This window comes from Coregonus lavaretus, assembly GCF_964263955.1.
Source record: "Coregonus lavaretus genome assembly, contig: HAP1_SCAFFOLD_583, whole genome shotgun sequence".
In the NCBI taxonomy this organism is placed as follows: Eukaryota; Metazoa; Chordata; class Actinopteri; order Salmoniformes; family Salmonidae; genus Coregonus; species Coregonus lavaretus.
The window spans coordinates 58,271-79,943 of record NW_028159341.1 but is presented as its reverse complement, the minus strand read 5'-3'; the positions used below and the strand labels follow the sequence as shown (position 1 = coordinate 79,943).

The window sequence follows — 21,673 nt, the reverse complement described above, 5'->3', positions numbered from 1 at the left end:
TTGGGCTCAATTCCAATTGAAGTCAGTCAATTCAGGAAAAAAACTGAAATTCCAATTCAATAATTGAACAAAATGGCTTCCATTTTTTAAAATAATTTCTCAATTAATTGAAAATAAGCTATTTATACATTTTTAGAAATCTCTTTTTTTGAGTTTTAACTTCAAATCCCTTCCTGAATTGACTGACCTCCATTCGAATAGACCCTTATCCTGCCTGCTAGCTCTGCTGATTACTGCTAAACACCAGGCAGGATGGCCTTTTTGTCCACGTGAAGAATCCTTTTTCTCCGTGTTATTTTTCTCTGCATATGATATTTCTGCAAGTCATACACATCCATATAGATAGATGATTAAGTTTGTTTTATTATTAATGTCAGCATGAAAGATAAGCTGTTATATACTGTATGAGAAGACAACAACTACAACTTTCACAGCACTGCTATTGGCTAATTTTATAATACAGTACTCAAGCATTGTTAGATGAATAAAATAAAAAAAATCAACAGAAACATAATCACCCCTGGAAAATAAGCTACACAAGTTTGTTTCCCCACTATAATGTTGCCTCTGTCTTCATGTCATGATGTACATTTTGGGGTTGACCCATACCATAGCACATCTGTCCAACGTATTGGGTTTGACCCATACCATAACACATCTATCCAATGGGGAAAGTCTAGGTGTTTATACTCAATCTAGTTTTTATATATTTGTATTTTTTAATTCCTCGTAAATGATCAATACATGTAATGTGTTAGGATAGTGTTGTCTTCACATAGAGACTCATAGTTTTTTTCCCCATCTTTTTCTAGTTAGTCGGTTATTTTTTTTTCTTTCTCGGTACACATCCACACACTCCATTGCATGTTGTTCCAGGTTGTTGCCAGGATGCAGCGGCGGTCATGGGGGATTGTGGATAGGGGTCATGGGTGATGGGGAAGAGTCAGGGGTCATCTCCTTGACGACAGCCTGTTGTATCCATGGCGACCTGAGTGGTGGGTGGTGCCTGAGTTAGTCTGTTTAGTGTCCGTCCTCTCTGACACACACCTCGCTGCTCTGGGGGACCAATCAGAGAGAGGGAGAAGCAAGATGTTAGAATGGATCCTTACACATGCATCCTTCCTTCCCATCGCCATTGAAATCATTTCTGATCTAATACATAGAAGGGATCCTGTCAAGGGATATTATCCCTACCTCTAATCCTAACCATAGAGGCCCTATTCTCCTCCAGCCCGCCCCTCAGAGCCTGGTTCCTCTCTACCCAGCCCAGCCAGAAGAGGACTGGCCACCCCTCAGAGCCTGGTTCCTCTCTACCCAGCCCAGCCAGAAGAGGACTGGCCACCCCTCAGAGCCTGGTTCCTCTCTACCCAGCCCAGCCAGAAGAGGACTGGCCACCCCTCAGAGCCTGGTTCCTCTCTACCCAGCTCAGCCAGAAGAGGACTGGCCACCCCTCAGAGCCTGGTTCCTCTCTACCCAGCCCAGCCAGTAGAGGATTGGCCACCCCTCAGAGCCTGGTTCCTCTCTACCCAGCCCAGCCAGTAGAGGATTGGTCACCCCTCAGAGCCTGGTTCCTCTCTACCCAGTACAGCCAGTAGAGGACTGGCCGCCCCTCAGAGCCTGGTTCCTCTCTACCCAGTACAGCCAGTAGAGGACTGGCCGCCCCTCAGAGCCTGGTTCCTCTCTACCCAGTACAGCCAGAAGAGGACTGGCCGCCCCTCAGAGCCTGGTTCCTCTCTACCCAGTACAGCCAGTAGAGGACTGGCCGCCCCTCAGAGCCTGGTTCCTCTCTACCCAGTACAGCCAGAAGAGGACTGGTCACCCCTCAGAGCCTGGTTCCTCTCTACCCAGTACAGCCAGTAGAGGACTGGCCACCCCTCAGAGCCTGGTTCCTCTCTACCCAGCCCAGCCAGAAGAGGACTGGCCGCCCCTCAGAGCCTGGTTCCTCTCTAGGATTCTTCCTGCTTCCTGCCTTTCTAGGGAGTTTTCCCTAGCCACTGTGCTTCTACATCTGCATTACTTGCTGTTTGGGGTTTTAGGCTGGGTTTCTGTACAGCACTTTGTGACAACTGCTGATGTAAAAAGGGCTTTATCAAATAAATGTGATTGATTGAGGCCCTATACAAAATATTTTTTCCTTTCTTCCTTTGTTCCTGGAAGGAATCACTGTATTAATACGTAGAATGGTTCTTGTCATGGGGACTTCAGCCCTACCCTTAACCCTAACTCTAACGTTAGGACCTACCCTTAACCCTAACTCTAACGTTAGGACCTACCCTTAACCCTAACTCTAACGTTAGGACCTACCCTTAACCCTAACTCTAACGTCAGGACCTACCCTTAACCCTAACTCTAACGTTAGGACCTACCCTTAACCCTAACTCTAACGTTAGGACCTACCCTTAACCCTAACTCTAACGTCAGGACCTACCCTTAACCCTAACTCTAACGTTAGGACCTACCCTTAACCCTAACGTTAGGACCTACCCTTAACCCTAACTCTAACGTTAGGACCTACCCTTAACCCTAACTCTAACGTTAGGACCTACCCTTAACCCTAACTCTAAGGACCTACCCTTAACCCTAACTCTAACGTTAGGACCTACCCTTAACCCTAACTCTAACGTTAGGACCTACCCTTAACCCTAACTCTAACGTTAGGACCCTTAACACTAACTCTAACGTTAGGACCTACCCTTAACCCTAACTCTAACGTTAGGACCTACCCTTAACCCTAACTCTAACGTTAGGACCCTTAACCCTAACTCTAACGTTAGGACCTACCCTTAACCCTAACTCTAACGTTAGGACCTACCCTTAACCCTAACTCTAACGTTAGGACCTACCCTTAACCCTAACGTTAGGACCTACCCTTAACCCTAACTCTAACGTTAGGACCTACCCTTAACCCTAACTCTAACGTTAGGACCTACCCTTAACCCTAACTCTAAGGACCTACCCTTAACCCTAACTCTAACGTTAGGACCTACCCTTAACCCTAACTCTAACGTTAGGACCTACCCTTAACCCTAACTCTAAGGACCTACCCTTAACCCTAACTCTAACGTTAGGACCTACCCTTAACCCTAACTCTAACGTTAGGACCTATTCTAATGCTTTAGACATTAACCCTTCCTCTATTGGCTATACATCTCTCTCTTTCTTCCTGTATCTCTCTCTGTCTTTGTATCTCTCTCAATTCAAATCAAAGGGCTTTATTGTCATGGGAAACATATGTTTACATTGCCAAAGCAAATGGAATAGACAATAAACAAACCGGAATTAAATAAGGTAAACATTAGTAAACATTACACTCGAGAAAGTTTTAAAAGAATAAAGACATTTCAAATGTTCTATTATTGGCTTTGTACAGTGTTGTAATAATGTTCAAGTAGTTGAAGTATAAATAAATAAACAGATACATCTAGGTTGTATTTACAATGTTGTTTGTTCTTCACTGGTTGCTCTTTTGTCATGGCAATGGGCCACACATCTTGCTGCTGTGATGGCACACTGCGGTATTTCGCCTAACAGATATGTGAGTTTATCAATGTTTGATTTGTTTTCAAATTCTTTGTGGGTCTGTGTGATATGTGGGAAATATGTGTCTCTAATGTGGTCATACATTTGGCAGGAGGTTAGGAAGCGCAGCTCAGTTTCCACCTCATTTTGTGGGCAGTGGGCACATAGGCGGACCTGGCTCTCGAGAGAAGACAGGCTACGGCGGCCTTTCTCAATAGCAAGGCTATGCTCACTGAGTCTGTACACAGTCAAGGATTTTCTTAATTGGGCTCAGTCACAGTGGTCAGGTATTCTGCCACTGTGTACTCTCTGTTTAGGGCCAGATAGTGTTCCAATTTGCTCTGTTTTTTGGTTGATTCTTTCCAGTGTGTCAAAGTTATCTTTTTGCTTTCTCATAATTTGGTTGGGTCTAAATGTGTTTCTGTCCTGGGGCTCTGTGGGGTCTGTTTGTGTTTGTGAACAGAGCCCCAGAACCAGCTGGCTGAGGGGACTCTTCTCTAGGTTAATCTCTCTGTAGGTTAGGGCTTTGTGGTGGAATGTGTGGTTTTAGGTGGTTGTAAAATTTAACAGCACTTTTCTGGATTTTGATAACTAGCGGGTATAGTCCTAATTTTGCTCAGCATGCATTGTTTTGGGTTTTGCGTTATACACAAAGTATATATTTTGCAGAATTCTGCATGCAGAGTCTCAATTTGGTGTTTTTCCCATTTTGTGAATAATTGGTTGGTGAGCGGACCCCAGACCTCACAACCATAAAGGGCAATGGGTTCTATAACTGATTCAAGTATTTTTAGCCAGATGCTAATTGAATGTTGAGTTTTATGTACCTTTTGTTGGCATAGAAGGCCCTTCTTGCCTTGTCTCTTAGGTGGTTCACAGCCCTGTGGAAGTTACCTGTGGTGTTGATGTTTAGGCCGAGGTGGGTGTAATTCTTTGTGTGCTCTAGGGCAACAGTGTCTAGATAGAATTTGCATTTGTTGTCTTGGCTACTGAACCTTTTTTGGAACACCATTATTTTTGTCTTACTGAGATTTACTGTCAGGGCCCAGGTCTGACAGAATCTGTGCAGAGGATCTAGGTGCTGCTGTAGGCCCTCCTTGGTGAGTGACAGAAGCACCAGATCATCAGCAAACAGTAGACATTTGACTTCAGATTCTAGTAGGGTGAGGCCGGGTGCTGCAGACTGTTCTAGTGCCCTCGCCAATTCGTTGATATATATATATGTTGAAGAGGGAGGGGCTCAAGCTGCATCCCTGTCTCACCCCACGGCCCTGAGGAAAGACATCTGTGTGTTTATTGCCAATTTTAACTGCACACTTGTTGTTTATGTCACGACTTCCTCCGAAGCTGCCTCCTCTCCTGGTTCGGGCAGGCTTCGGCGTTCGTCCGTCCCCGGCCTTCTAGCCACTGCCGCTCCTCATCTCATCATTCCATTTGTTTTGTCTTGTTTATTAAACACACCTGGTTCATATCCCCTCACCAGTCCCTGTATAAGTGTTCCCTCTGCCCCCTCACCAGTCCCTGTATTAGTGTTCCCTCTGCCCCCCATATCCCCTCACCAGTCCCTGTATTAGTGTTCCCTCTGCCCCCCATATCCCCTCACCAGTCCCTGTATAAGTGTTCCCTCTGCCCCCTCACCAGTCCCTGTATAAGTGTTCCCTCTGCCCCCTCACCAGTCCCTGTATAAGTGTTCCCTCTGTCCCCTCACCAGTCCCTGTATAAGTGTTCCCTCTGCCCCCTCACCAGTCCCTGTATTAGTGTTCCCTCTGCCCCCTCACCAGTCCCTGTATTAGTGTTCCCTCTGCCCCCTCACCAGTCCCTGTATAAGTGTTCCCTCTGCCCCCCATATCCCCTCACCAGTCCCTGTATTAGTGTTCCCTCTGCCCCCTCACCAGTCCCTGTATAAGTGTTCCCTCTGCCCCCTCACCAGTCCCTGTATAAGTGTTCCCTCTGCCCCCCATATCCCCTCACCAGTCCCTGTATTAGTGTTCCCTCTGCCCCCTCACCAGTCCCTGTATTAGTGTTCCCTCTGCCCCCTCACCAGTCCCTGTATTAGTGTTCCCTCTGCCCCCTCACCAGTCCCTGTATTAGTGTTCCCTCTGCCCCCTCACCAGTCCCTGTATAAGTGTTCCCTCTGCCCCCCATATCCCCTCACCAGTCCCTGTATTAGTGTTCCCTCTGCCCCCCATATCCCCTCACCAGTCCCTGTATAAGTGTTCCCTCTGCCCCCCATATCCCCTCACCAGTCCCTGTATTAGTGTTCCCTCTGCCCCCTCACCAGTCCCTGTATAAGTGTTCCCTCTGCCCCCCATATCCCCTCACCAGTCCCTGTATTAGTGTTCCCTCTGCCCCCTCACCAGTCCCTGTATAAGTGTTCCCTCTGCCCCCTCACCAGTCCCTGTATTAGTGTTCCCTCTGCCCCCTCACCAGTCCCTGTATTAGTGTTCCCTCTGTCCCCTCACCAGTCCCTGTATTAGTGTTCCCTCTGCCCCCCATATCCCCTCACCAGTCCCTGTATAAGTGTTCCCTCTGCCCCCCATATCCCCTCACCAGTCCCTGTATTAGTGTTCCCTCTGCCCCCTCACCAGTCCCTGTATAAGTGTTCCCTCTGCCCCCCATATCCCCTCACCAGTCCCTGTATTAGTGTTCCCTCTGCCCCCTCACCAGTCCCTGTATAAGTGTTCCCTCTGCCCCCTCACCAGTCCCTGTATAAGTGTTCCCTCTGCCCCCTCACCAGTCCCTGTATAAGTGTTCCCTCTGCCCCCCATATCCCATCACCAGTCCCTGTATAAGTGTTCCCTCTGCCCCCTCACCAGTCCCTGTATTAGTGTTCCCTCTGCCCCCTCACCAGTCCCTGTATAAGTGTTCCCTCTGCCCCCCATATCCCCTCACCAGTCCCTGTATTAGTGTTCCCTCTGCCCCCTCACCAGTCCCTGTATTAGTGTTCCCTCTGCCCCCTCACCAGTCCCTGTATTAGTGTTCCCTCTGCCCCCTCACCAGTCCCTGTATAAGTGTTCCCTCTGCCCCCCATACCCCCTCACCAGTCCCTGTATAAGTGTTCCCTCTGCCCCCTCACCAGTCCCTGTATAAGTGTTCCCTCTGCCCCCCATATCCCCTCACCAGTCCCTGTATTAGTGTTCCCTCTGCCCCCTCACCAGTCCCTGTATAAGTGTTCCCTCTGCCCCCCATATCCCCTCACCAGTCCCTGTATTAGTGTTCCCTCTGCCCCCTCACCAGTCCCTGTATAAGTGTTCCCTCTGCCCCCCATATCCCCTCACCAGTCCCTGTATTAGTGTTCCCTCTGCCCCCTCACCAGTCCCTGTATTAGTGTTCCCTCTGCCCCCTCACCAGTCCCTGTATAAGTGTTCCCTCTGCCCCCTCACCAGTCCCTGTATTAGTGTTCCCTCTGCCCCCTCACCAGTCCCTGTATAAGTGTTCCCTCTGCCCCCCATATCCCCTCACCAGTCCCTATATAAGTGTTCCCTCTGCCCCCCATATCCCCTCACCAGTCCCTGTATAAGTGTTCCCTCTGCCCCCTCACCAGTCCCTGTATTAGTGTTCCCTCTGCCCCCCATATCCCCTCACCAGTCCCTGTATTAGTGTTCCCTCTGCCCCCTCACCAGTCCCTGTATTAGTGTTCCCTCTGCCCCCTCACCAGTCCCTGTATTAGTGTTCCCTCTGCCCCCTCACCAGTCCCTGTATTAGTGTTCCCTCTGCCCCCCATATCCCCTCACCAGTCCCTGTATAAGTGTTCCCTCTGCCCCCCATATCCCCTCACCAGTCCCTGTATTAGTGTTCCCTCTGCCCCCTCACCAGTCCCTGTATAAGTGTTCCCTCTGCCCCCCATATCCCCTCACCAGTCCCTGTATTAGTGTTCCCTCTGCCCCCCATATCCCCTCACCAGTCCCTGTATTAGTGTTCCCTCTGCCCCCCATATCCCCTCACCAGTCCCTGTATTAGTGTTCCCTCTGCCCCCCATATCCCCTCACCAGTCCCTGTATTAGTGTTCCCTCTGCCCCCTCACCAGTCCCTGTATAAGTGTTCCCTCTGCCCCCCATATCCCATCACCAGTCCCTGTATAAGTGTTCCCTCTGCCCCCCATATCCCCTCACCAGTCCCTGTATTAGTGTTCCCTCTGCCCCCCATATCCCCTCACCAGTCCCTGTATTAGTGTTCCCTCTGCCCCCTCACCAGTCCCTGTATAAGTGTTCCCTCTGCCCCCTCACCAGTCCCTGTATAAGTGTTCCCTCTGCCCCCCATATCCCCTCACCAGTCCCTGTATTAGTGTTCCCTCTGCCCCCCATATCCCCTCACCAGTCCCTGTATAAGTGTTCCCTCTGCCCCCTCACCAGTCCCTGTATAAGTGTTCCCTCTGCCCCCCATATCCCCTCACCAGTCCCTGTATAAGTGTTCCCTCTGCCCCCTCACCAGTCCCTGTATTAGTGTTCCCTCTGCCCCCTCACCAGTCCCTGTATTAGTGTTCCCTCTGCCCCCCATATCCCCTCACCAGTCCCTGTATAAGTGTTCCCTCTGCCCCCCATATCCCCTCACCAGTCCCTGTATAAGTGTTCCCTCTGCCCCCTCACCAGTCCCTGTATAAGTGTTCCCTCTGCCCCCCATATCCCCTCACCAGTCCCTGTATTAGTGTTCCCTCTGCCCCCTCACCAGTCCCTGTATTAGTGTTCCCTCTGCCCCCCATATCCCCTCACCAGTCCCTGTATAAGTGTTCCCTCTGCCCCCTCACCAGTCCCTGTATTAGTGTTCCCTCTGCCCCCCATATCCCCTCACCAGTCCCTGTATAAGTGTTCCCTCTGCCCCCTCACCAGTCCCTGTATTAGTGTTCCCTCTGCCCCCCATATCCCATCACCAGTCCCTGTATAAGTGTTCCCTCTGCCCCCTCACCAGTCCCTGTATTAGTGTTCCCTCTGCCCCCCATATCCCCTCACCAGTCCCTGTATAAGTGTTCCCTCTGCCCCCTCACCAGTCCCTGTATAAGTGTTCCCTCTGCCCCCCATATCCCCTCACCAGTCCCTGTATTAGTGTTCCCTCTGCCCCCCATATCCCCTCACCAGTCCCTGTATTAGTGTTCCCTCTGCCCCCCATATCCCCTCACCAGTCCCTGTATAAGTGTTCCCTCTGCCCCCCATATCCCCTCACCAGTCCCTGTATAAGTGTTCCCTCTGCCCCCCATATCCCCTCACCAGTCCCTGTATAAGTGTTCCCTCTGCCCCCCATATCCCCTCACCAGTCCCTGTATTAGTGTTCCCTCTGCCCCCCATATCCCCTCACCAGTCCCTGTATTAGTGTTCCCTCTGCCCCCTCACCAGTCCCTGTATAAGTGTTCCCTCTGCCCCCTCACCAGTCCCTGTATAAGTGTTCCCTCTGCCCCCCATATCCCCTCACCAGTCCCTGTATTAGTGTTCCCTCTGCCCCCCATATCCCCTCACCAGTCCCTGTATAAGTGTTCCCTCTGCCCCCTCACCAGTCCCTGTATAAGTGTTCCCTCTGCCCCCCATATCCCCTCACCAGTCCCTGTATTAGTGTTCCCTCTGCCCCCCATATCCCCTCACCAGTCCCTGTATAAGTGTTCCCTCTGCCCCCTCACCAGTCCCTGTATAAGTGTTCCCTCTGCCCCCCATATCCCCTCACCAGTCCCTGTATAAGTGTTCCCTCTGCCCCCTCACCAGTCCCTGTATTAGTGTTCCCTCTGCCCCCTCACCAGTCCCTGTATTAGTGTTCCCTCTGCCCCCCATATCCCCTCACCAGTCCCTGTATAAGTGTTCCCTCTGCCCCCCATATCCCCTCACCAGTCCCTGTATAAGTGTTCCCTCTGCCCCCTCACCAGTCCCTGTATAAGTGTTCCCTCTGCCCCCCATATCCCCTCACCAGTCCCTGTATTAGTGTTCCCTCTGCCCCCTCACCAGTCCCTGTATTAGTGTTCCCTCTGCCCCCCATATCCCCTCACCAGTCCCTGTATAAGTGTTCCCTCTGCCCCCTCACCAGTCCCTGTATTAGTGTTCCCTCTGCCCCCCATATCCCCTCACCAGTCCCTGTATAAGTGTTCCCTCTGCCCCCTCACCAGTCCCTGTATTAGTGTTCCCTCTGCCCCCCATATCCCATCACCAGTCCCTGTATAAGTGTTCCCTCTGCCCCCTCACCAGTCCCTGTATTAGTGTTCCCTCTGCCCCCCATATCCCCTCACCAGTCCCTGTATAAGTGTTCCCTCTGCCCCCTCACCAGTCCCTGTATAAGTGTTCCCTCTGCCCCCCATATCCCCTCACCAGTCCCTGTATTAGTGTTCCCTCTGCCCCCCATATCCCCTCACCAGTCCCTGTATTAGTGTTCCCTCTGCCCCCCATATCCCCTCACCAGTCCCTGTATAAGTGTTCCCTCTGCCCCCCATATCCCCTCACCAGTCCCTGTATAAGTGTTCCCTCTGCCCCCCATATCCCCTCACCAGTCCCTGTATAAGTGTTCCCTCTGCCCCCTCACCAGTCCCTGTATTAGTGTTCCCTCTGCCCCCCATATCCCCTCACCAGTCCCTGTATTAGTGTTCCCTCTGCCCCCTCACCAGTCCCTGTATAAGTGTTCCCTCTGCCCCCCATATCCCCTCACCAGTCCCTGTATTAGTGTTCCCTCTGCCCCCCATATCCCCTCACCAGTCCCTGTATTAGTGTTCCCTCTGCCCCCTCACCAGTCCCTGTATAAGTGTTCCCTCTGCCCCCCATATCCCATCACCAGTCCCTGTATAAGTGTTCCCTCTGCCCCCTCACCAGTCCCTGTATTAGTGTTCCCTCTGCCCCCTCACCAGTCCCTGTATAAGTGTTCCCTCTGCCCCCCATATCCCCTCACCAGTCCCTGTATTAGTGTTCCCTCTGCCCCCTCACCAGTCCCTGTATTAGTGTTCCCTCTGCCCCCCATATCCCCTCACCAGTCCCTGTATAAGTGTTCCCTCTGCCCCCTCACCAGTCCCTGTATTAGTGTTCCCTCTGCCCCCCATATCCCCTCACCAGTCCCTGTATAAGTGTTCCCTCTGCCCCCTCACCAGTCCCTGTATTAGTGTTCCCTCTGCCCCCCATATCCCCTCACCAGTCCCTGTATTAGTGTTCCCTCTGCCCCCTCACCAGTCCCTGTATAAGTGTTCCCTCTGCCCCCTCACCAGTCCCTGTATTAGTGTTCCCTCTGCCCCCCATATCCCCTCACCAGTCCCTGTATTAGTGTTCCCTCTGCCCCCCATATCCCCTCACCAGTCCCTGTATTAGTGTTCCCTCTGCCCCCCATATCCCCTCACCAGTCCCTGTATTAGTGTTCCCTCTGCCCCCTCACCAGTCCCTGTATAAGTGTTCCCTCTGCCCCCCATATCCCATCACCAGTCCCTGTATAAGTGTTCCCTCTGCCCCCTCACCAGTCCCTGTATTAGTGTTCCCTCTGCCCCCTCACCAGTCCCTGTATAAGTGTTCCCTCTGCCCCCTCACCAGTCCCTGTATAAGTGTTCCCTCTGCCCCCTCACCAGTCCCTGTATAAGTGTTCCCTCTGCCCCCCATATCCCCTCACCAGTCCCTGTATTAGTGTTCCCTCTGCCCCCTCACCAGTCCCTGTATAAGTGTTCCCTCTGCCCCCTCACCAGTCCCTGTATAAGTGTTCCCTCTGCCCCCTCACCAGTCCCTGTATAAGTGTTCCCTCTGCCCCCTCACCAGTCCCTGTATAAGTGTTCCCTCTGCCCCCCATATCCCCTCACCAGTCCCTGTATTAGTGTTCCCTCTGCCCCCCATATCCCCTCACCAGTCCCTGTATAAGTGTTCCCTCTGCCCCCCATATCCCCTCACCAGTCCCTGTATAAGTGTTCCCTCTGCCCCCTCACCAGTCCCTGTATAAGTGTTCCCTCTGCCCCCCATATCCCCTCACCAGTCCCTGTATTAGTGTTCCCTCTGCCCCCTCACCAGTCCCTGTATTAGTGTTCCCTCTGCCCCCCATATCCCCTCACCAGTCCCTGTATAAGTGTTCCCTCTGCCCCCTCACCAGTCCCTGTATTAGTGTTCCCTCTGCCCCCCATATCCCCTCACCAGTCCCTGTATAAGTGTTCCCTCTGCCCCCTCACCAGTCCCTGTATTAGTGTTCCCTCTGCCCCCCATATCCCATCACCAGTCCCTGTATAAGTGTTCCCTCTGCCCCCTCACCAGTCCCTGTATTAGTGTTCCCTCTGCCCCCCATATCCCCTCACCAGTCCCTGTATAAGTGTTCCCTCTGCCCCCTCACCAGTCCCTGTATAAGTGTTCCCTCTGCCCCCCATATCCCCTCACCAGTCCCTGTATTAGTGTTCCCTCTGCCCCCCATATCCCCTCACCAGTCCCTGTATTAGTGTTCCCTCTGCCCCCCATATCCCCTCACCAGTCCCTGTATAAGTGTTCCCTCTGCCCCCCATATCCCCTCACCAGTCCCTGTATAAGTGTTCCCTCTGCCCCCCATATCCCCTCACCAGTCCCTGTATAAGTGTTCCCTCTGCCCCCTCACCAGTCCCTGTATTAGTGTTCCCTCTGCCCCCCATATCCCCTCACCAGTCCCTGTATTAGTGTTCCCTCTGCCCCCTCACCAGTCCCTGTATAAGTGTTCCCTCTGCCCCCTCACCAGTCCCTGTATAAGTGTTCCCTCTGCCCCCCATATCCCCTCACCAGTCCCTGTATTAGTGTTCCCTCTGCCCCCCATATCCCCTCACCAGTCCCTGTATAAGTGTTCCCTCTGCCCCCTCACCAGTCCCTGTATAAGTGTTCCCTCTGCCCCCCATATACCATCACCAGTCCCTGTATAAGTGTTCCCTCTGCCCCCTCACCAGTCCCTGTATTAGTGTTCCCTCTGCCCCCTCACCAGTCCCTGTATAAGTGTTCCCTCTGCCCCCCATATCCCCTCACCAGTCCCTGTATTAGTGTTCCCTCTGCCCCCTCACCAGTCCCTGTATTAGTGTTCCCTCTGCCCCCCATATCCCCTCACCAGTCCCTGTATATGTGTTCCCTCTGCCCCCTCACCAGTCCCTGTATTAGTGTTCCCTCTGCCCCCCATATCCCCTCACCAGTCCCTGTATAAGTGTTCCCTCTGCCCCCTCACCAGTCCCTGTATTAGTGTTCCCTCTGCCCCCCATATCCCATCACCAGTCCCTGTATAAGTGTTCCCTCTGCCCCCTCACCAGTCCCTGTATTAGTGTTCCCTCTGCCCCCCATATCCCCTCACCAGTCCCTGTATTAGTGTTCCCTCTGCCCCCCATATCCCCTCACCAGTCCCTGTATAAGTGTTCCCTCTGCCCCCCATATCCCCTCACCAGTCCCTGTATTAGTGTTCCCTCTGCCCCCCATATCCCCTCACCAGTCCCTGTATTAGTGTTCCCTCTGCCCCCTCACCAGTCCCTGTATAAGTGTTCCCTCTGCCCCCTCACCAGTCCCTGTATAAGTGTTCCCTCTGCCCCCCATATCCCCTCACCAGTCCCTGTATTAGTGTTCCCTCTGCCCCCCATATCCCCTCACCAGTCCCTGTATTAGTGTTCCCTCTGCCCCCTCACCAGTCCCTGTATAAGTGTTCCCTCTGCCCCCCATATCCCCTCACCAGTCCCTGTATAAGTGTTCCCTCTGCCCCCTCACCAGTCCCTGTATTAGTGTTCCCTCTGCCCCCCATATCCCCTCACCAGTCCCTGTATTAGTGTTCCCTCTGCCCCCTCACCAGTCCCTGTATTAGTGTTCCCTCTGCCCCCCATATCCCCTCACCAGTCCCTGTATTAGTGTTCCCTCTGCCCCCCATATCCCCTCACCAGTCCCTGTATTAGTGTTCCCTCTGCCCCCCATATCCCCTCACCAGTCCCTGTATAAGTGTTCCCTCTGCCCCCCATATCCCCTCACCAGTCCCTGTATTAGTGTTCCCTCTGCCCCCCATATCCCCTCACCAGTCCCTGTATAAGTGTTCCCTCTGCCCCCTCACCAGTCCCTGTATTAGTGTTCCCTCTGCCCCCCATATCCCCTCACCAGTCCCTGTATTAGTGTTCCCTCTGCCCCCCATATCCCCTCACCAGTCCCTGTATAAGTGTTCCCTCTGCCCCCCATATCCCCTCACCAGTCCCTGTATTAGTGTTCCCTCTGCCCCCTCACCAGTCCCTGTATAAGTGTTCCCTCTGCCCCCCATATCCCCTCACCAGTCCCTGTATTAGTGTTCCCTCTGCCCCCTCACCAGTCCCTGTATAAGTGTTCCCTCTGCCCCCCATATCCCCTCACCAGTCCCTGTATAAGTGTTCCCTCTGCCCCCCATATCCCCTCACCAGTCCCTGTATTAGTGTTCCCTCTGCCCCCTCACCAGTCCCTGTATAAGTGTTCCCTCTGCCCCCTCACCAGTCCCTGTATAAGTGTTCCCTCTGCCCCCCATATCCCCTCACCAGTCCCTGTATTAGTGTTCCCTCTGCCCCCCATATCCCCTCACCAGTCCCTGTATAAGTGTTCCCTCTGCCCCCTCACCAGTCCCTGTATTAGTGTTCCCTCTGCCCCCCATATCCCCTCACCAGTCCCTGTATTAGTGTTCCCTCTGCCCCCTCACCAGTCCCTGTATAAGTGTTCCCTCTGCCCCCTCACCAGTCCCTGTATAAGTGTTCCCTCTGCCCCCCATATCCCCTCACCAGTCCCTGTATAAGTGTTCCCTCTGTCCCCTCACCAGTCCCTGTATTAGTGTTCCCTCTGCCCCCTCACCAGTCCCTGTATAAGTGTTCCCTCTGCCCCCTCACCAGTCCCTGTATAAGTGTTCCCTCTGCCCCCCATATCCCCTCACCAGTCCCTGTATAAGTGTTCCCTCTGCCCCCTCACCAGTCCCTGTATTAGTGTTCCCTCTGCCCCCCATATCCCCTCACCAGTCCCTGTATTAGTGTTCCCTCTGCCCCCCATATCCCCTAACCAGTCCCTGTATAAGTGTTCCCTCTGCCCCCCATATCCCCTCACCAGTCCCTGTATAAGTGTTCCCTCTGCCCCCTCACCAGTCCCTGTATAAGTGTTCCCTCTGCCCCCCATATCCCCTCACCAGTCCCTGTATAAGTGTTCCCTCTGCCCCCCATATCCCCTCACCAGTCCCTGTATTAGTGTTCCCTCTGCCCCCCATATCCCCTCACCAGTCCCTGTATAAGTGTTCCCTCTGCCCCCTCACCAGTCCCTGTATTAGTGTTCCCTCTGCCCCCCATATCCCCTCACCAGTCCCTGTATAAGTGTTCCCTCTGCCCCCTCACCAGTCCCTGTATAAGTGTTCCCTCTGCCCCCCATATCCCCTCACCAGTCCCTGTATTAGTGTTCCCTCTGCCCCCCATATCCCCTAACCAGTCCCTGTATAAGTGTTCCCTCTGCCCCCCATATCCCCTCACCAGTCCCTGTATAAGTGTTCCCTCTGCCCCCTCACCAGTCCCTGTATAAGTGTTCCCTCTGCCCCCCATATCCCCTCACCAGTCCCTGTATAAGTGTTCCCTCTGCCCCCTCACCAGTCCCTGTATTAGTGTTCCCTCTGCCCCCCATATCCCCTCACCAGTCCCTGTATTAGTGTTCCCTCTGCCCCCCATATCCCCTCACCAGTCCCTGTATTAGTGTTCCCTCTGCCCCCCATATCCCCTCACCAGTCCCTGTATTAGTGTTCCCTCTGCCCCCCATATCCCCTCACCAGTCCCTGTATAAGTGTTCCCTCTGCCCCCTCACCAGTCCCTGTATTAGTGTTCCCTCTGCCCCCTCACCAGTCCCTGTATAAGTGTTCCCTCTGCCCCCTCACCAGTCCCTGTATAAGTGTTCCCTCTGCCCCCTCACCAGTCCCTGTATAAGTGTTCCCTCTGCCCCCCATATCCCCTCACCAGTCCCTGTATTAGTGTTCCCTCTGCCCCCCATATCCCCTCACCAGTCCCTGTATAAGTGTTCCCTCTGCCCCCCATATCCCCTCACCAGTCCCTGTATAAGTGTTCCCTCTGCCCCCTCACCAGTCCCTGTATAAGTGTTCCCTCTGCCCCCCATATCCCCTCACCAGTCCCTGTATTAGTGTTCCCTCTGCCCCCCATATCCCCTAACCAGTCCCTGTATAAGTGTTCCCTCTGCCCCCTCACCAGTCCCTGTATAAGTGTTCCCTCTGCCCCCCATATCCCCTCACCAGTCCCTGTATTAGTGTTCCCTCTGCCCCCCATATCCCCTAACCAGTCCCTGTATAAGTGTTCCCTCTGCCCCCTCACCAGTCCCTGTATTAGTGTTCCCTCTGCCCCCCATATCCCCTCACCAGTCCCTGTATAAGTGTTCCCTCTGCCCCCCATATCCCCTCACCAGTCCCTGTATTAGTGTTCCCTCTGCCCCCCATATCCCCTCACCAGTCCCTGTATAAGTGTTCCCTCTGCCCCCCATATCCCCTCACCAGTCCCTGTATTAGTGTTCCCTCTGTCCCCTCACCAGTCCCTGTATAAGTGTTCCCTCTGCCCCCCATATCCCCTCACCAGTCCCTGTATTAGTGTTCCCTCTGCCCCCTCACCAGTCCCTGTATTAGTGTTCCCTCTGCCCCCCATATCCCCTCACCAGTCCCTGTATAAGTGTTCCCTCTGCCCCCCATATCCCCTCACCAGTCCCTGTATTAGTGTTCCCTCTGCCCCCCATATCCCCTCACCAGTCCCTGTATAAGTGTTCCCTCTGCCCCCCATATCCCCTCACCAGTCCCTGTATTAGTGTTCCCTCTGCCCCCCATATCCCCTCACCAGTCCCTGTATTAGTGTTCCCTCTGCCCCCCATATCCCCTCACCAGTCCCTGTATAAGTGTTCCCTCTGCCCCCTCACCAGTCCCTGTATTAGTGTTCCCTCTGCCCCCCATATCCCCTCACCAGTCCCTGTATTAGTGTTCCCTCTGCCCCCCATATCCCCTCACCAGTCCCTGTATTAGTGTTCCCTCTGCCCCCCATATCCCCTCACCAGTCCCTGTATTAGTGTTCCCTCTGCCCCCCATATCCCCTCACCAGTCCCTGTATTAGTGTTCCCTCTGCCCCCCATATCCCCTCACCAGTCCCTGTATTAGTGTTCCCTCTGCCCCCCATATCCCCTCACCAGTCCCTGTATTAGTGTTCCCTCTGCCCCCTCACCAGTCCCTGTATAAGTGTTCCCTCTGCCCCCCATATCCCCTCACCAGTCCCTGTATTAGTGTTCCCTCTGCCCCCCATATCCCCTCACCAGTCCCTGTATTAGTGTTCCCTCTGCCCCCCATATCCCCTCACCAGTCCCTGTATTAGTGTTCCCTCTGCCCCCCATATCCCCTCACCAGTCCCTGTATTAGTGTTCCCTCTGCCCCCCATATCCCCTCACCAGTCCCTGTATTAGTGTTCCCTCTGCCCCCCATATCCCCTCACCAGTCCCTGTATTAGTGTTCCCTCTGCCCCCCATATCCCCCTCACCAGTCCCTGTATTAGTGTTCCCTCTGCCCCCCATATCCCCTCACCAGTCCCTGTATAAGTGTTCCCTCTGCCCCCCATATCCCCTCACCAGTCCCTGTATTAGTGTTCCCTCTGCCCCCCATATCCCCTCACCAGTCCCTGTATTAGTGTTCCCTCTGCCCCCCATATCCCCTCACCAGTCCCTGTATTAGTGTTCCCTCTGCCCCCCATATCCCCTCACCAGTCCCTGTATAAGTGTTCCCTCTGCCCCCCATATCCCCTCACCAGTCCCTGTATTAGTGTTCCCTCTGCCCCCCATATCCCCTCACCAGTCCCTGTATTAGTGTTCCCTCTGCCCCCCATATCCCCTCACCAGTCCCTGTATTAGTGTTCCCTCTGCCCCCCATATCCCCTCACCAGTCCCTGTATTAGTGTTCCCTCTGCCCCCCATATCCCCTCACCAGTCCCTGTATTAGTGTTCCCTCTGCCCCCCATATCCCCTCACCAGTCCCTGAATAAGTGTTCCCTCTGCCCCCCATATCCCCTCACCAGTCCCTGTATTAGTGTTCCCTCTGCCCCCCATATCCCCTCACCAGTCCCTGAATAAGTGTTCCCTCTGCCCCCCATATCCCCTCACCAGTCCCTGTATTAGTGTTCCCTCTGCCCCCCATATCCCCTCACCAGTCCCTGAATAAGTGTTCCCTCTGCCCCCCATATCCCCTCACCAGTCCCTGTATTAGTGTTCCCTCTGCCCCCCATATCCCCTCACCAGTACCTGTATAAGTGTTCCCTCTGCCCCCCATATCCCCTCACCAGTCCCTGTATTAGTGTTCCCTCTGCCCCCCATATCCCCTCACCAGTCCCTGAATAAGTGTTCCCTCTGCCCCCCATATCCCCTCACCAGTCCCTGTATTAGTGTTCCCTCTGCCCCCCATATCCCCTCACCAGTACCTGTATAAGTGTTCCCTCTGCCCCCCATATCCCCTCACCAGTACCTGTATAAGTGTTCCCTCTGCCCCCCATATCCCCTCACCAGTACCTGTATAAGTGTTCCCTCTGCCCCCCATATCCCCTCACCAGTCCCTGTATTAGTGTTCCCTCTGCCCCCCATATCCCCTCACCAGTCCCTGTATTAGTGTTCCCTCTGCCCCCCATATCCCCTCACCAGTCCCTGAATAAGTGTTCCCTCTGCCCCCCATATCCCCTCACCAGTCCCTGTATTAGTGTTCCCTCTGCCCCCCATATCCCCTCACCAGTACCTGTATAAGTGTTCCCTCTGCCCCCCATATCCCCTCACCAGTACCTGTATAAGTGTTCCCTCTGCCCCCCATATCCCCTCACCAGTACCTGTATAAGTGTTCCCTCTGCCCCCCATATCCCCTCACCAGTCCCTGTATAAGTGTTCCCTCTGCCCCCCATATCCCCTCACCAGTACCTGTATAAGTGTTCCCTCTGCCCCCCATATCCCCTCACCAGTCCCTGTATTAGTGTTCCCTCTGCCCCCCATATCCCCTCACCAGTCCCTGTATTAGTGTTCCCTCTGCCCCCCATATCCCCTCACCAGTCCCTGTATTAGTGTTCCCTCTGCCCCCCATATCCCCTCACCAGTCCCTGTATTAGTGTTCCCTCTGCCCCCCATATCCCCTCACCAGTCCCTGTATTAGTGTTCCCTCTGCCCCCCATATCCCCTCACCAGTCCCTGTATAAGTGTTCCCTCTGCCCCCCATGTCTTTGTGTGTGATTGTTACTTAGTGGAGGTGTCACTAGCTCTGTTGAGCATTATGTTATTTTATCGCTGGGAATATTTACCCGTGTTTGTTTGGTTCCCAGGACGCATTGAAGTCGCCCTGGGATCGAGTTTACGCATTGTTGCGGACTACCTTATTGGGCTGAATAAAACATATTCCTTCTTCACACTCTTGCGCCTGACTCCATCCATCCCCTCACCACAGTTTGTGTACATTGATTTTATAATGTCATATGCTTTCCCCCCCCCCATACCGCTTTCCATCAATTTGTATAGCAGACCCTGATGCCAGATTTAGTCAAAAGCTTTTTTGAAATGAACAAAGCATGAGAAGACTTTGCTTTTGTTTTGTTTGTTTGTCAATAAGGGTGTACACGTGGTCTGTCGTACAGTATTTCGGTAAGAAGCCAATTGGACATTTGCTCAGGACATTGTTTTCACTCAGGAAATGTTGATAATTCCACCGTAATTATTGGGGTCAAATTTGTCTCCACTTTTGTTGATTGGGGTGATCAGTCCTTGGTTCCAAATATTGGGGAAGATACCAGAGCTGAGGATGATGTGAAAGAGTTTAAGAATAGCCAATTGGAATTTGTGGTCTGTATATTTTATCATTTCATTTAGGATACCATCAACACCACAGGCCTTTTTGGGTTGGAGGGTTTGTATTTTGTCCTGTAGTCCCATTCAATGTAGTTGGAGAATCCAGTGGGTTCTGGTAGTCTTTAATAGCTGATTCTGAGTTTTTGCTCTTGGTTCTTTGTTATAGGGCCCAAAAGGTTGGAGAAGCGGTTTACCCGTACATCTCCAGTTTACCCATACATCTCCAGTTACCCATACATCTCCAGTTTACCCATACATCTCCAGTTTATCCATACATCTCCAGTTATCCATACATCTCCAGTTTATCCATACATCTCCAGTTTACCCATACATCTCCAGTTTACCCATACATCTCCAGTTTATCCATACATCTCCAGTTTATCCATACATCTCCAGTTTATCCATACATCTCCAGTTTACCCATACATCTCCAGTTTATCCATACATCTCCAGTTTATCCATACATCTCCAGTTTACCCATACATCTCCAGTTTATCCATACATCTCCAGTTTACCCATACATCTCCAGTTTACCCATACATCTCCAGTTTACCCATACATCTCCAGTTTACCCATACATCTCCAGTTTATCCATACATCTCCAGTTTACCCATACATCTCCAGTTTACCCATACATCTCCAGTTTACCCATACATCTCTGTTTTATCCATACATCTATGGATTCTTCAATCACAATGAGCTGATTTCTGACGTGCTGTTCCTTCTTTTTCCCTAGTGTATTTCTGTATTGTTTTAATGTTTCACCATAGTGAAGGAGTAAGCTACGGTTTTCTGGTTCTCTGGTTGTTTTGTCGAAGTTGTGCCTGGAGGGGGCACATTGGGGAGGGAATGATGTCACCTCCAGGTAGGTGTTGGTCCCCCTGTTTGCTGAGGGTGTCAGGTTCTTGCCCAGTTCTGGTATTTAGGTCACCACAGACTAGTACATGTCCCTGGGCCTGGAAATGATTGATCTCCCCCTCTAGGATGGAGAAGCTGTCTTCATTAACGTATGGGGATTCTATTGGGGGGATATAGGTAGCACATAGGATGAAATGTTTCTCTGTTGAGATTATTTCCGTATTTATTTCTAACCAAATGTAAAATGTTCCTGTTTTGATTAATTTAATAGAGTGAGTTAGGTCTGCCCTATACCAAATGATCATACCCCCTGAGTCCCTTCCCTGTTTCACACCTGGTAGTTTGGTGGATGGGACTACCAGCTCTCTGTAACCTAGAAGGCAATCAGTGGGTCCATCTCCTCTATACCATGTTTCTTGTAGGATGACAATGTCTGTCTTTCTGATTTCTTTGGTGAAGTCCAGGTTTCTGCTCTTTAGGCCAAAGGCAGATGACCTCAGACCTTGTACAGTATATTCCAGGAAGTAAAAGATGTGTAGTGTTGTTATTTGTGTGGTTTAGGCTCGGCCCATTAGTGGGAGAGCATGCTGAGCATCTGGTGCATGCCTCTTAGGTCAAATCTCTCTCTATATCTCTATGTACCTCTCTCTCTCTCTCTCTCTCTCTCTCTCTCTCTCTCTCTCTCTCTCTCTCTCTCTCTCTTCCTCTCTCTCTCTCTCTATCTCTCTGTATCTCTCTCTCTCTCTCTCTCTCTCTATCGCTCTGTATCTCTCTCTCTCTCTCTCTCTCTCTTCCCCTCTCTCTCTCTCTCTCTTCCTCTCTCTCTCTTTCTGTTTATCTCTCTGTATCTCTCTCTCTCTCTCTATCGCTCTGTATCTCTCTCTCTATATATATATATCTCTCTGCATCTATCTATCTCTCTGTATCGATCTCTATCTCTGTATCTCTCTCTGTATCTCTCTCCCTCTGTATCTCTCTCTCTCTGTATCTCTCTATCTCTATATTCAATTTAAGGGCTTTCTCTGTCTCTATCTCTGTTTCTCTCGCTTTTGGTATCTCTCGGTCTCTCTCCCTCCCTCCCTCCCTCCCTCCCTCCCTCCCTCCCTCTGTGTGGCTCCATCCTTCCTTTATCAGAATGTAAATATTGTTTTGGATTTAACGGTCTCCACAGTGCACTACTTTTGACCAGAGCCCTATGGGCACTATTCAGGGAATAGGGTGCCATTTGGGACGTCACCGTAGGCCTCCTCCTCAGCGTGTACTGGGTCTGGGTCTAGGACATCGATACCCTGTGTGGCCTAGTTCTGGTGTTGAACCAGAAAACAAGGCGGGCTCTGATCAAAAGTAGTGCACTTTATAGGGAATAGGGTGCCATTTGGGAAGCACATAAATGAGAAAGAGTAAGAACTGTGGAGTGATTAACTACCCATGTAGTTCAGAGTGTAGTGGATTTGCCCATGTAGTTCAGAGTGTAGTGGATTTGCCCCACAGTCTATCTGTGATAATGACGTAAAGCTCTGGTCAGTTTGTCCTCACTTTGTTTTCTTTAGCGC

General features: G+C 52.1%; 1 long non-coding RNA gene across 1 annotated transcript in view; it reads right to left on the bottom strand.

Annotated features, from left to right (window-relative positions):
- Positions 1-345: 345 nt before the first annotated feature.
- The window catches only part of LOC311122987, a 47,739-nt gene continuing 26,411 nt past the window's right edge, over positions 346-21,673 (bottom strand). The window contains exon 2 of the long non-coding RNA XR_014612532.1: positions 346-1,056. This is a non-coding gene — a long non-coding RNA (uncharacterized lncRNA). The remainder of the gene's footprint in view (positions 1,057-21,673) is intronic.